Below are 15,161 nucleotides of genomic sequence, written 5' to 3' on the forward strand. Positions count from 1 at the left end.
GATGAGGCACAAAACACATTTGAGATAATTTGCTTTGATTATTAGGACACATGGGCTTAGTGTGACCTTCCTGTCCACAAAGGTAGCACACTGGTGGCCTTTACCTGGCTTCGAGGTATTTGGAGGCTGGTTTTCCCTTGTAAAGGGCTTACCCACACCGTCGCTGACCTCTGAGGATGCTGAGGGGTTGCGACCGACGTGAATCTCGGGCAGCCTTCCATGCACTGTTGCTCCATGGCTGACTCTTACTTCGAGCAGCTACAAACACATCAGCCAGGGTGGCGGCCTCTGCAGCAGACTTTGGATTATGCTCCTTAATCCAAACCTGAAGCTCAGGACACAGCATTCTTAAAAACTGCTCCAAGACAATAATTTCACCAACTTCTTTTATAGTTCTGTTTTTAGGCTGAATCCATTTCTCATAAAGTTCTTTCAGTCTTGCATACAGTTCCTTGGGACTCTCATCAAAAACTTCAAGACAGCGAAACCTTTGCCTGTATGTTTCTGGGTTTATATCATATTTTTGCAAAATGGCAGCTTTTACCTTCTCATATTGCAGTGAATCGTCCACATCCATATTAACATAGGCACTTCGAGCCTTACCAGTCAGAAGAGGAATGAGGTGAAAAATCCAGTCTGACTCTGGCCAGCGACAAGCAGCTGCAATTCTCTCAAAAGTAGTGAGAAAATGTTCAACATCATCTTCAACAGCTAGTTTCTCCAGTTTAGGATGATGAATATGCACAGACTGACCTGTTAATATGGAGGCTGAGCCAGAACCCTCATGCTGAGATGTTGCTTGTGTCTGATAATCAGCTGGAGTTTCAACAGGCTCTGGATCAGTTGATGTGGGCTCTGGAAGTGGGGTGGTTCTAGCCTGCACTTCCATTTGTAAAAGCCGAAACTGGTGTTGCAAACTCTTAAAACGCTGTTCTTGCAGTATAGCATCCTCCCTCTGTTTTTTATCTCGAACTTCCTGTTGTCCCATGAAAGCCTGAAGAATCCCAGCAATATCAAGCAGAGTTGGCTCCCTGGTATCCTCTCCTTCAGTGTCTCCAGCCACAACTGAAATTCCTTCTTCCATCTCCTTCTCCCTCTCTGGCTGCTGCAAGGCCTCTTTGGCCTCCATTTTATTTCCTCTCTTTGGGCGCACAGCATTCTGCATGGCTCAAAAAGTTTGTCAGGGGAGAAAAAAGGGCAGAAAAATGCAAAAAAAATCCTGTCTCCTCAACTGAAGGATCCCACTTCTGACACCACATGTGAGGGACCGAGTTGAAAAACAGGAGGAGTCTCAGGAATTATTTGAAAAATAGGGTTGCCATTTATTTAACCCCAAAATATATTTACAAAAGCAATAAACGTTGAGCTCATAAAAGAGGTCAAAGAAACAAAACTGAACTCAGGCTAAGACTACAAACTTAACAAACCAAATGACTGCCCAAACAAACATAATTGACCTAAACATGAAATGACACACAGGGGTATATATAATGGCTGATCAGACCATTGTGACACATGAGGGGTGACAAACAAACACAATCATAAATCACAACACAATGCAGTACATTCTAATTTGTTAATAAACTAAATACTAAAGAAGAAAATCAAAACCATCAAACCCTAAACCCAAATATTTAATTAAATACAAATACTTTGTTTTTAAAGTAAAGAAAACATATATTCTCCCCTTCCGTAGGAAGTGGTGTTGTGGTCCAATTAGCCCTCTTTGTATTTAATGGTTTCAAACCCTGGCTACCATCTTTTGTCCAGCAACTCCCAGGGATGATGGCGGTAAGAAAGAAAAAAGACAAAGGTTAGTCAAAAATCAAAATAATGAAGTGGTGGGAATACATAAGTAAACTAAATGTGCGCGCTTACAAATAGAACAAATGTATCCCAACCAATCAATAAAGTTATTGGAAACTAAAGAGTGTTACTATGTTCAAATGAAAATACAAGAGTTACTGACTTTTAGAGTGTGGCCACGGGTTTGGCCATCACAGGCGGTATAAAAGTACCTTGTCTGGTTGATACGGGGTCCATGGTCTCCACCATTACTGAAAGCTTTTTCCGCCAGCATTTTGAGTCCTGGGGTCAAGAGTGCCTCAAAGCTTGTCATTGGTTGCAGCTTAAAGCGGCTAATGGTTTGTCTATTCCCTACCTTGGTTATATTGAGCTAAGTGTAGAGCTCTGTGATAAGTTTCTTCCACAGTGTGGCGTGTTGATCGTTAAAGATCCTCCAGGTGCAGGACCTTCCACGGTTCCGGGTGTATTGGGGATGAATGTCATTCGGAAGTGTTACCACGAGCTTTTTGGGCAACATGGTGAAGCATTGTTTAGTTTGGGCTCTGTCACAGAGGCCCCTAAACCCCTTGTGCATGCGCTGCAAAAGTGCCATGATGTTAGTATAAGAGCCCCACTGGATTTGTCTGGCCATGTGAGAGTGAGAGGTAAGCGAGCATGTTGCATTCCGGCTGGTGTAATGAAAATAGTGGCCACCACCTGTTCTGAGCAATATTCAGGTGCCACAGTGTTATTTGAACCCAATGATGTTAACTTGCCTGCTGGACTTTTAGCATCCCCTGCATTGGTTCAAGTGGTTAGAGGTACTGCATACATACCAGTTGTTAATGTAGGGACCACGGCAGTCTCGCTTCATCCCAGGACCGTTATAGGGACCCTGGAAGATGTTCATGTGGTCAGTTTGCCTGCTGGTGTGACAGAAATACCCCCTAACATAGCCACAATGGCATCTCACACCGCCACTCCTACTGTGCAGGATCAGATGGAAGGGCTTGATTTGTCTAAACTGTCAGCAGAGGAACAGGGACAGGTGAGGTCTCTCCTTAGGAAATACAGCTCGGTCTTTTCTGCTCATGACACCGATTTGGGTTGCACTAACTTGATCTCCCATGACATTCCGCTCTTAGACGATATCCCTGTGCGGCAGCGTTATAGGCGCATCCCCCCTTCAGAGTACGAGGTTGTGAAAGAGCATATTAACCAGTTACTAGGGGCCAAGGTGATTAGAGAGAGTAGCAGCCCCTATGCTTCTCCCATTGTGCTCGTTAAGATAAAGGATGGCAGCCCGCGCATGTGTGTTGATTATCGGCAATTGAACAACAAGACAAGGAAAGATGCATTCCCCCTGCCACGCATCGAGGAATCTCTAGATGCGTTGACTGGTGCCTGCTGGTTTTCCACCATGGATTTAGCAAGTGGCTATAATCAGGTCCCAGTTACGGAAGAGGATAGGCCCAAGACTGCCTTCTGTACTCCTTTTGGCCTATTTGAGTGGAACCGAATGCCATTTGGGCTCTGTAATGCCCCTAGCACCTTCCAGAGACTAATGCAACGCCTTTTCGGTGATCAACAGTGCCAGTCTCTGCTTCTCTATCTTGATGACATTGTAATCTTCTCATCAACAGTACAGCAACATCTTGAGCGGCTGGATGTGGTGCTAGGTCGGCTTCAGCAGGAGGGTTTGAAAGCAAAGCTTGCCAAATGTGCCTTTTTCCAGCGGGAGGTTCGCTACTTGGGCCACGTCATCTCCGATCAGGGTGTCTCCACGGACCCTAGCAAGGTGGAAGTGGTGGCTAACTGGCAGCCTCCTAAGACTGTTTCAGAACTACGCTCCTTTCTTGGGTTTGCAGCTATTATCGCCGTTTTGTAGAGGGTTTTGCCAAGTTGGCGGCACCTCTGCATAGACTGGTGGCAGAGTGGGGAGGCAGAAAATCAAAGAAGAGGTCAGAGCATGGTGTAGCGGAGAACTGGACTGCAGAGTGTGCTCAAAGTTTTGAGGCACTAAAGACTAAATTGACAACAGCACCAGTGCTTGCTTATGCAGATTTCTCTTTGCCTTTTATTTTAGAAGTGGATGCCAGCTATGGCGGCCTAGGGGCAGTGCTCTCCCAGGAGCAGGGAGGTAAGGTGAGGCCAATAGCCTATGCCAGTCGGGGTTTGAGGCCTACTGAGCGCAATATGCTAAATTATAGCTCAATGAAGCTGGAGTTTTTGGCACTTAAGTGGGCCATGACTGAGAAGTTTAGAGAGTACTTGTTGGGCCACAAGTGTATTGTTTACACCGACAACAATCCTCTTAGTCACTTGTCTTCTGCTAAACTTGGGGCTACTGAACAGCGTTGGGCAGCTCAGCTCGCTTCGTTTGACTTCGACTTAAAGTACAGGTCAGGAAGGAGTAATAAGAATGCAGACGCTTTATCTCGCCAGCATCCACCTGATCCTCAGGAAATTAAAGCCATGGTTTCTGGTACAGCCTTGCCCGAACCTCTTCAACAAGCCTTGCGGCTGGGACCAGCTGAGGTATCACAAGCTGCCATTACAGTTTTGCCCCATCTCACTACTCCTGATCTTCATACCCTCCAACAGGTCGACCCAGTGATAAAAGAGATCCTGGTGTTCTGGAGACGGAAGCAGCGACCCAGCTTTGAGGAGCGGCAGCAGCTTGCCCCACCTGCTCTGGTGCTGCTACGACAATGGGATCGTCTGATTGAAAGGGATGGAGTTCTGTATCGTCAGGTTCATCGCCCTGACGGTGCTGAGGTGGTACTTCAGCTTTTGCTGCCTAGTGCACTAATCGAGCAGGTGTTGACTCATGTTCATCAGGACCACGGCCATCAAGGTGTGGAAAGGACCCTAGCGCTTCTCCGCTCTCCGCTACTGGCCAGGTATGTCTGCTGAGGTAGCTCGCTGGTGTCAGAGATGTGAACGTTGCCAAGTTGCAAAAGACACCCAACCAGCAGCTCAAAGTTTCATGGGACATTTGTTGGCTTCTCGACCAAATGAAATCTTGGCCATTGACTACACCCTGCTTGAACCCTCCCGGAATGGGCTGGAGAACGTCTTGGTAATGACTGATGTTTTCAGCAAGTATACATTGGCTGTTCCCACTCGTGACCAATGTGCAGCTACAGTGGCCCAGGTTCTCGTAACTGAGTGGTTTTCGAAGTTTGGTGTACCTGCCCGTATTCATTCCGATCAGGGTCGTAACTTTGAAAGCTCCCTGATCCAGCAGCTCTGCAAGTTTTATGGTATTGAGAAGTCCCATACTACTCCTTATCATCCGGCTGGAAATGGTCAGTGTGAACGTTTTAATAGGACTTTGCACAATTTGTTGCGGACCCTGCCAGTATCCAGAAAAAGAGACTGGAATGTATGTTTGCCCCAGTTACTCTACTGCTATAACACCACTCCCCATCAGGCTACTGGGGAAACTCCATTCTTATTGATGTTTGGGCAAGAACCCAGGTTGCCAGTGGACTTTCTGTTGGGCAGAGTACCGGACCCCATCAGTGGAGATGTGCACGAGTGGATTCAGGAGCATAAAGCCCGGCTACAGGTTGTACATGAAGGAGCCAAGGAACGACTGCAACTGGTTGCCGACCGCAGAAAAAGGCACCATGATAAAAATGTGAAAGAGGCACCCTTGAACGATGGGCAGTTGGTGTTCCTGCGTGATTTGAGTGGAAGAGGGAGATGCAAAATCCAAGATCGATGGAAGCCAGCGGTATATAGAATCCTGAAGGCACCTAAAGGAGGTGGGGCAGTATATACCATTGCACCTGCAGATGATCCTAGCAGTGTGAAGCATGTTCATCGTACCTTGTTGAAGGCTGTGGTAATAGCAGCTACACCACAGGAAGGGCCTGCTCCAAGCAGTAGCCCATATGGCCCAGAAATATCATCCGCAGAGCCAGAACATGACTCATCAAGTGACAGTGACCTGTTATTCCTGAGCATAGGAGCTCCTCAAGTAAATGTTTCACCATCTTACAGCCCAGTGGCAGTGATTCCAAGTAGCTCTGAGTTGTTGCTCCCGCCAGAAGACCAAACTTCCAATGTTCCAGCTACTTGTACAGTTACTCCGAGTGCAGCACCAGTTCCATCTAGCTCTGTTCCTGTTCCCTCTACGAGTTCTGATACAAGAAATGTGGTGGTGCGCAAAACAACCCGGTCCACGGCTGGCCAGCATTCAAATATCCATCATCTCCCAAGACCAACAGGGGAGGTAGCACAAGGGGCTGCAAACTCTATTTCTGAGCCTAGGGTACATGCTGTCTCTGCATTTTTTAGGCCTTGGGATTAACTTGGGTATCTTTGTAATCCATCATCGGGGCGACGATGCAAAAAGGAGGGGTAGATTGTGGCAGGATGAATGTTATCCCTCGGTCCAACCCACTTTCAGCCTGGCGCATTAGGGGGCGCTAGTATAAATAGTGGCCATTTGAGTGTCCCTGGATCGCTTGCCTGTGACCTCCTTTTTGGTCACCTGACTTCCTGTTGGTGTTGCTGAGATTAGTTGCGGGTTACTTTTCTGAAGCCTCCATCGCAGCTGGTAGGTGTTTACTCATTGTAGTGTATATATTACTTTGCTTGATGGTAAACAGCTATTGTTTGTAGGTCGTAGCTGTAGAAGCCTCCTCTGAGCCATTCTGCTTACGTTTTATGACACGGCTTACTTGGTACGTAATCAACTTCTGTTACGTTCTCTGCCTTCTGTTGTTCTTTTATAGTAATTATTTATTATGCTTTGCAGGAAGTGTGGGCCTGAGTTTTGCGCCAAGCTACGTGAACTGAAGTGCTGCTGCTTTGCTGTGATGCTTTGCTTTGTTTGATCTTATTTTTACTGTCTGTTCTGGCTGCGAAGTTTCTTTGCTGCTGCCAGCCTTTAAAGTGGACGTCGGCGTGAACAACGGCCATATGCATGCCACGCGGGTCGGCTGGCGCGCATACTGATTGACTGACTGGATAATTAACTTATAGCCGTGCAGACGGCAGGTTGGAGCAATACGGCGATTCCGTTTGCTCCATATTTTAGAGTTTTATCCAGATTGTATGTTGTTTTCCTGTTGTTTGATTTGTAGTTTGGATTTTTGTTACGCCACTGGTGGGAGGCCCTTTTTCTAGCTGTAGATCACCAGTGTGGTCCTGCAGTTGGGTTATCCCCAGCGTTATACATTAGTTTGTTGTGATATATTAAAATTTTCTTTGTTTCTTTTATTCAGATGCGGGCGCCGGCGTGGAGGAGACTAGGGTGCCTTGGTGGTGGGATCCTTTGCGTGTACACACCTGCCTTGTTTAGTTTATTAGTGTGAGTGTGTGTGATAGTGTGCTGCACTTGTGTCTTGGTGTGTTTTCTTTTGAGTTTGTGTGTGGCATCCCTGCCCCTCCACTGGTAAGCCTCAGCTCTGAATACCTTTTTAGCATACTTGTACACTGATATTTATGACTGTGCTTTTAAATGTTTTAATTAATAAATTGTCAGTTTATTTTATCATTGAACCTCGTCTCTGTATTGAGTATAACAAACCTAACTGCCTTCGTAGTGATTAGTGTTACCTCCAGTATTCTCTGGGTGAAATTCCCAGGGTGGCGTTGTCTTTTTAAAACTGTGAAGAGTAATTACTTTATTCCCACCTCGTGCTGCCACAAATATTACTGATAAAATAATACTGTAGAACATGTTATTAATGCATTTATCATAAGGCAGATTATATGGCAGCAATAAAAGAATCTCTAAATCCCAACAAGAGGCCCAGGTAAGAAGGGCCCGTAGGACCACACCGGAAGATTTTGATTTGACTAAAAACTCCCCAACTTATATAGATGCTATAGGTGTCCCTGATGAGTTTAAATTGGCCAACCAGGTTGCAGGGGGGTTTGAGTCCATCTTCTTATGGGTAACTCCGAATAAGAATGTAGACAGAATCAACTATGTACATTACAATGTCCAACGACTGGCCAATCTGACACGGGATGCAGTGGCGGGCCTATCCGAACAGCTGGCTGCCGCATCCTTGATGGCCTGGCAGAATCGAATGGCTCTGGACATGCTCTTGGCTGAAAAAGGGGGGGATCTGCACTATGGTAGGTCCTCTGTGCTGCACCTTCATTCCAAACAACACAGCCCCAGATGGCACTGTAACCAGAGCCATGGAAGGTTTGCGAACACTGTCATCTCAAATGACAGAGGACTCCGGCATTACTAACCCCTTAGACGGGTGGTTCAACAAACAGTTTGGGAAGTATAAGGCCATAGTAATGTCGTTGCTAATGTCCATAGCCACTTTTATTGCCATTCTCACATGCTGCGGCTGTTGTCTGATCCCATGCCTCCGCACCCTAGTGAGTAGATTAATCACAGTGGCACTGACAAGAGAAAGCGAGTCTCCCAAATTGCAGCTTCCCCTATTGCAGGCTGAAGATTACACTGATAATAGCGAGAGCGAGGATGATTGTGATGAGTGAAATTATTTTCCTGGCACTGTAAGAATGATGCATATTGTGAAACCTTTTTGAGTGTGCAATATTGCTGATGTAATTAACAGAATGTTAGGAAGAGAAATCCTTGGTACTAGTGATTGAGATGCAATCAAGAGGGTGGGAACTGTTGTGGGATTTCTCTTTAGTGTATTGTCCTTTAATGTATTGTCTTGGTGAAATGCTTTCATGTTACTTAGTTTAGTACGTCTGGTTCACACCTCATTCATGCCGGGAAAACAGACGGTGAGAAACTGGTGAATGTCTCCGAGGAGACGGAAGCCAGGAGACGGAAGCTCACACAGGAAGACTTGACCCCAGAGTGGGGGAGATTCACACAAGTGATAGAGGGTCTTTCTGTTTAGAGCCAAGGTGTGAACTGCAACTGTAAAAGCATTTTGTTCTGCGACTGTGTATAAAAGGAACTTGAATTGTTCATTGTCAGAGACGACTTTCAGTGCCCCCTGACTGACGTCCCTCCTCATGCATGAGATAGCTGAAATAAAGGTGTTGTTACAACTCATCCCGTCTGCAGGTGTGAAGAATAGAAATATTTTCCTGCTATTATTTGCTGCTATTAGTATAATCATCATTAACATTTCATGATTGAGAGTGATGTTGCATTCAGATGCATTCAGATGTTCAAATATATTGGTATTATATAAGTCTTTATTATAGGTCCAGTAAGAACCACTTTAAACTGTTGAGTTGAATCTATAAACCGAAATGAGACAGGGAGTTATAGGCTTTTGAAGTTGCAGGTTGTGCAGAAGTGAAACCGAAAGCAGAGCGAGTGCAAGCCAAAGAGTAGGGTGTTTATTATGCATTTATCTTTGATTTAAGCTTTTAGTAGAGGCTTTGGATTAAAACATTTATTCAGTAGATTACATATATAGTTCCAGTTAGGTTATTATATGTAAGGATGAGCCTCTGTTCTGGTGAAAGGTCAGAAGTGTAACGGGTGAGATGTGAGAGCATTTAAGGGCGAGACACACATACAGACACAAATAGTGAGAGGTCATGACACGTACGCAGTACACAGCATGCACGCGCCCCCGCACGAGCACACACACACAGATAGACTCATTTAGGTAAGAGTTTATAACTGCAAAGTTGTGCCTGTATGAGTGACATTTTGTGCAGAATGTGGACCTGATGTTCCAGGAAGATAAGCCTGGGCAGGATGGAGACAGGAAGCATCAGCCGTCGACGCGAAGATGATGTTCTATGTTAAAAGTCATTGTGGTTTAGGCTGACGTATGCTGTATTAAATCTGCCTAGCAACAGAAAAGGGGGCGGTACAATTCTCACCTCTATAAAGTCTTTGTTTTGACTTTTTGTAAGACAGTTCAATACTGATTGGGTTGTTGAACTCACACATGTGTAATTCATTAAAATGCCGTCTAAATTGCACACGCCTGGATCTGTGGTTATTTATGGATTCCTTCTCTCAACATTGAACCCTAACACAGGCTTTGGTAATTAAAATTTCCACAACAGCAGCACGACGAAGGCTAGACCGTCCCATTTCACAAGCCTCTCACTTCCGCACTTCTCGTACTTATAGTACGCACCGTCCGTAGTGCGCGTACTTCAAGCGTGCAGACCCTGAATTGGGATACAGCCAGTGACTTAAACTAAAGGCCAGAACACCAACTAATGTAAAATGAACAAAACTAAAAATAACCCTTAGTACAAAATCAAACCAGCACAACTCAAAAACCCAAACAAATCATATATTTAGAAAAACAAAACAGAAACTGCTATCACTGATAGCAGCAGCAGAGCACATCACTGGCATGAGTCTTCCTGCCATTCAGGACATTTATCTTCAACAGTGCCTCTGTAAAGCACACAGCATCATCAAGGGCCACAGCCACCCAGCATGTCAGCTGTTCTCCTTGTTACCATCCGGGTGAAGTTACAGTTAAGTTAGTCTGCCTGCTCGAACTACAAGACTTCAGTTTTTACCAACAACCACAACACTGCACACAGAAGCTGTCCTACAGTTTCACAGGTACATACTACACTCTGCACTGCTCACTTCATTTTTATTAGTATTTAAATAAAAATAAAAACTCTTACAGATGATGTTTAGTCTGTTAACATTTTTACTGTATTTTTCACTATATTTTATATATATATTTTGTTTGTTTTTTACTATCTTTTACTGTACTATACTGCTGAGTGACTGTTTTCTGCTCGTCAAATACATTTCATTGTAATGTAGACCCTGTGCTTACTTGCATATGACAAATAAAACTGAAACTGAACTGAGAATTGGTCTGTGGCTTTCTGTCAGACTCGGGGGCTTCGGTGCTGGTTTTTGTCGCCATTTTCCCCTTTACCAGGTTTCAAAATGGCACTTTTGATTTTTGTGAAAGACACACTCTCCGGACTAATTGAGTGACGCTGTTTACCAGCAAATATGAGATATGCAGTCTGACAATGTCACATGAACCCTGGCTGAGCAGGTATTATTTTAGTATCTGGTACCAGGTAGTATTACCAAAAGGAAAACCCTGAAGATAATGGTGAACCATTGTGAGTTGATTCGAGTAGGTAACAGTAACAACATTAACTACCAAAGTAATAAAATTAACAACATTTAGAACAACAATAGTAGCAATAATAACAACAATGTTAACAATAACTGTAACAGCCATGGTAATAACAATAGCAAACGTGACACTGTAACAACAAAAACATAATTACATAACACTTTGCACTTCATCCTGAACTCTACATTCAAACTGGTTCAGTGCAGCTGTACGACTGTAAACACACACAGTATATGATTAAATAAATAATATATAATTTAGAGGAGTGCAGGGATGTAGCAGCCAGCTGGACGTCACTACTCAGACTGGTTACACTGTGGTGAAGGTGTGTGGCTCGGCTTGAGTGAGGAGTAGATGACCGCTGGCTCTGATGGAAGATCTGAACACAAACACACAGATTGGAGGAAGTTTAGATAAACATGAGAAAAAAAACTGCACCGGCTCTGTTTGTTGATATCCACAAAACTGTCTTACACAAATATCAATAAATTAATCTCAGAATTCTAACAATTAATATTGAAATATATAACTATGTGTTAGTAGTAGTCAGATCTTTTATTTTTGAATGACAGAACTCTGATGCTTTGCTATATTATAAGCTGCCTCTGTTTCCTGAGTCCTTCCATCGCATGTCATCATCAACCTTCTGCTGGACCATCTCAAATTTGCATTAAAAATAATCATAATTTTAAGATATACTAAGAGGCATTAACAGTGTAGCATATACTGGTTCGTTTTTACAGTGAGAAAAATGGGATTTTTTTAGGCTAGGTTTTAAGACACTCATGTTCAAACATGAATGTCCAAAAATGTGTGAAAACATGCTACAAGCTGATCATTTAAAATACACATGTGTGTATCTTTAAAAGTATTTGATATATGAAGCTAACATTTCACAACAAGCAGAAAATTATGTAAAACTTTGGTGATCACAGATGAAATGACTGTCTCGGATTTAATAGCGCCGTTCCAGTCTTACTGACCAATCAGAGCTTTTCACACCACTTTCAAATTAATACCACATTTTTTTCCTTCTATATTTACTTCATATACTTTTCGACTCACGTGCAAACCATGATTATTCTCCAGCAGCTGTGTGTATTTTGTGTTTAATCTCTTCATATCTTTGTAGTGAGCCTGTCAGGCTTGTGGATCATGTAATCACCTTCATGTGCTGCTGCAGGCTGAGAACTAAGATTTATTATTTGATTAAGGATTGGACCTTTTATTTTCTCAAAGGGGGTTGCAGCGAGCATGAAAGAGGAGCAGCTCTACCTCTCTGTCTGCAGTTCATCTTGATGGGGATCTGTGCATAGTTGATGTCAGATGTTCTGTGCACTGAAGAATAAACTGCCGCTGGATCGCTCTCTGCAAAACATGACAAAGTCATGTGACTGACCCAGAACTCGTGTTTTAGGGTGAGAAAAGGTTTGACATTCCAGGAATAACAGCGGCAAATGTGAGGCCACAGCATAGCCTGTCTTTAACATGCAGCAACCTTAACACCTCTGCTCGGTTTAGCTCTCAAAACAGGAAACCTAATGACCACAGAGCTGCTCACTTGGCACAATGATGTAACAGTCTTACACAATGCATCATGTAAAATAAGCACTTTACAAACCTGTGAAAGTAAAACTTTTTTTAATTATACCTGACCTGACTAGTATGTGACAGGAGTTATATGAAGTGCTGCACCAAAGATTATTATAACCTGCAAATATTCAAAGCTACGCTAGTATAGTCCAAGAATAAAAACATGGAGCTGCTTTAATGTGAGAATTACAAGAAGGGATTTCATTGTTTCTGGCTCTGGTTCAACATCTTTAATGCAGGAGATTTTTAACAGTGGACTGAAATCTTTGTGCATTATGTGCAAGCAATTTTCAGTCCAGACAAAGAAACTGATCAACCTGACCTGATGAAAAACCAGGGGATGAACCTGCAGTCCATGCTAAAAGAACCTGAACCAAAATGCATGAAACACATGTTCTAAACCCTCAGCCATGCACCTCACAGAGCCTCATGTGGAAGCACAAGAGGATTATCGCTCTCCTGTACCTCTCATCATCTTTGACCCATTTCCATCATCTGCTGATGTTCTTCTCACTGATGAAGAGGTGGCAGCTGTCACAGCATCACTCACTGCAAAATCAAATGCAAAGATTTTCCATTAATAGCAAAACTGTAAATGCTGCTGATTCAGCAAGATTAATATTTATAAGAAGGCGAAACGTGTTTAAAATGAAAAGCGAAGGAAAAACTGCAGTCAGAACAAAATTAAAAAAGTGTTTCTATCTTTTCTTTCAAAAAACAGGAAACTGGACTGAACCGCTCACATCAGCTTTCTTTGACCAAAACTCTCACAAACAACATCTCACTTCACACACACTGGAAAAACTAACCAAACTGTGTACAGTGTACAAATGTATATATTCAAATATGACATTAATCATAAAATGTTATTGTAGAAATTGATGCACAAATACAGCATGTAGCTTAGATTAAGTCATAATTAAATCTCAGTTAAAAATGTAAATGGTCTGTGGCTCAAACTGGTCCTCACAGAGACAGATGTGTGGAAATAACACGTGCAGCATGTGGCAGCTTTTAAGCGATTGTCTTTGCTCTGTTTCCACTTAGATGATGTTAGTGTGAGCTGTGACTGTCTGAGATGTGGGCTGTAGAAATTAGGCTCAAAGTGCCAAAAACACAAAAATGGAGATTATAATTTACTGATTTTTTTTTTAGGTGATTTGTTTAAAAAAAAACAACGGTTTGATGTGTCAACATGAAGTGTGAGCAGAATGTGTCTCACCTCCAGTTTTTCTCTGGATGCATCGTCTCAGCACTAGTAGCAGTATGACCAGCAGCAGCAGCCCAGTTATGGAGGAACAGACACCATCACAGAGAGGAGGAGAGGAAAGGGGGGAAAGGGAGGCAGTGGAGGCTGATGGAGGAGGAGAGGTGGGAGAACCTGCAATTAAATAGAAACTGAATTTCCTGGAGGAACCTACCTGAGGGATTAATAAAGTTCTATCAATCTAGCAAAAGAGTTCCAGACTTTATATTAAGAGGTTTTGGAGTTTCATCAAACTTTATAACTTTTCAGTAAAAAAAAAGAGGGAAGAGGTGAAGAGGTTAGTTATGTGTTTTCTGTAGACTAGTCCCTGAATACTAGTTAATGATTTTAATATCAGCAGAAAGGAACAGATTCTTGAACATAAAGTGATTTAAATGTTTAAATCCTAATAAAAACCTACTTAAAAATAATAGGACTAAAGGGTGGATGATATAAAACGCGACCATCGATCTTTGCTTTTTAATGAGGCTTTCTTGGTCCTGTGACACACGATGAGCACATGGCTACCAGCAGCTCGATTTCTTGAAGGAAATAATGTAAAAAGTAAATTAATCTGTTAAGTTGTTACCTACAGACAGTTTGCAAATCTGTTTAACTTGGAGAGAAAATGTTGTCCTTTTCCTAATATCCTGTCTTTAATGGTGAATGTTCATAATAAATATCAAATATTTATTATGAAATAATATTTTTGTTCTCATTTCAGAGTTTTTAATGAGCTGCAGGAACCCTGTGCTGCGTGAGTGGAGAACAGCCAAGTCTCCTCCTCTGATAAACCTCCACATGTACCACTGAAAACAGTTAAATTAGTTTGAATCTGAAATCAGGGCTCAAACTACTTGTTCTGAGACCATTTCTTAATTTTTCACACCAAACTGTTTAATAAGACAAACTTTACACAGAGTTCATCAAATATAACTAACGCTTTAACATTATCAGGATTTCATAAAACAAACTTCAAATCAACAGGAAGACAGCCGCAGAACATGTGGATCAAAATGAATTCATTAAAAAAACAACATGTGGACTTCAAGGATACAGTAAATACACTAAAGTGAAAGGAGGAGCCAAAAATTTGAAGGAATTTGAATTAAGTAAAAGTCACCTGTGATCTTTAAAATGGTCCTGATGTGTGCTGCTGTTTTTAACTTTCAACATTTCTTTGCTGCCACTGTGAAAACGAATGTGTTCTTTGCCTAATTAAATAAATGTTACACTGACTCACTGCTTCATCTTCTGGTACAAACTGGTATTATATGGAAGTACAGCCCAAAACCAGTTTAGATTGAGTTTCTTTTTTCTGGACATAAAGTCACAGCAGGTGTTGTTTCAAAGCTGGTGGACAGATTTAGTTCATTTTGGAGGTTTTAAGAGCAACTGCTGTGAAAACATTTGCAGTTTTGGGAGAAAATGATTTAAGAAAAGGGATTACCACAGCAGAAGTTTAAATATGAATGAAGGAT

The 15,161-nt window shown here is 42.6% G+C and overlaps 1 long non-coding RNA gene across 1 annotated transcript; it reads right to left on the bottom strand.

Moving 5' to 3' along the window:
* Nucleotides 1-10,277: 10,277 nt before the first annotated feature.
* On the bottom strand, nt 10,278-13,731 carry LOC120436239. The gene is made up of 4 exons (XR_005610264.1): nt 13,657-13,731; nt 12,900-12,983; nt 12,117-12,209; nt 10,278-11,220 (listed from the first exon to the last, which is right to left on the bottom strand). It is a non-coding gene; the product is annotated as an uncharacterized LOC120436239 (long non-coding RNA).
* Between the last annotated feature and the right edge of the window lie 1,430 nt (nt 13,732-15,161).

This window comes from Oreochromis aureus, linkage group 3 (assembly GCF_013358895.1).
Source record: "Oreochromis aureus strain Israel breed Guangdong linkage group 3, ZZ_aureus, whole genome shotgun sequence".
Classification (NCBI taxonomy): domain Eukaryota; kingdom Metazoa; phylum Chordata; class Actinopteri; order Cichliformes; family Cichlidae; genus Oreochromis; species Oreochromis aureus.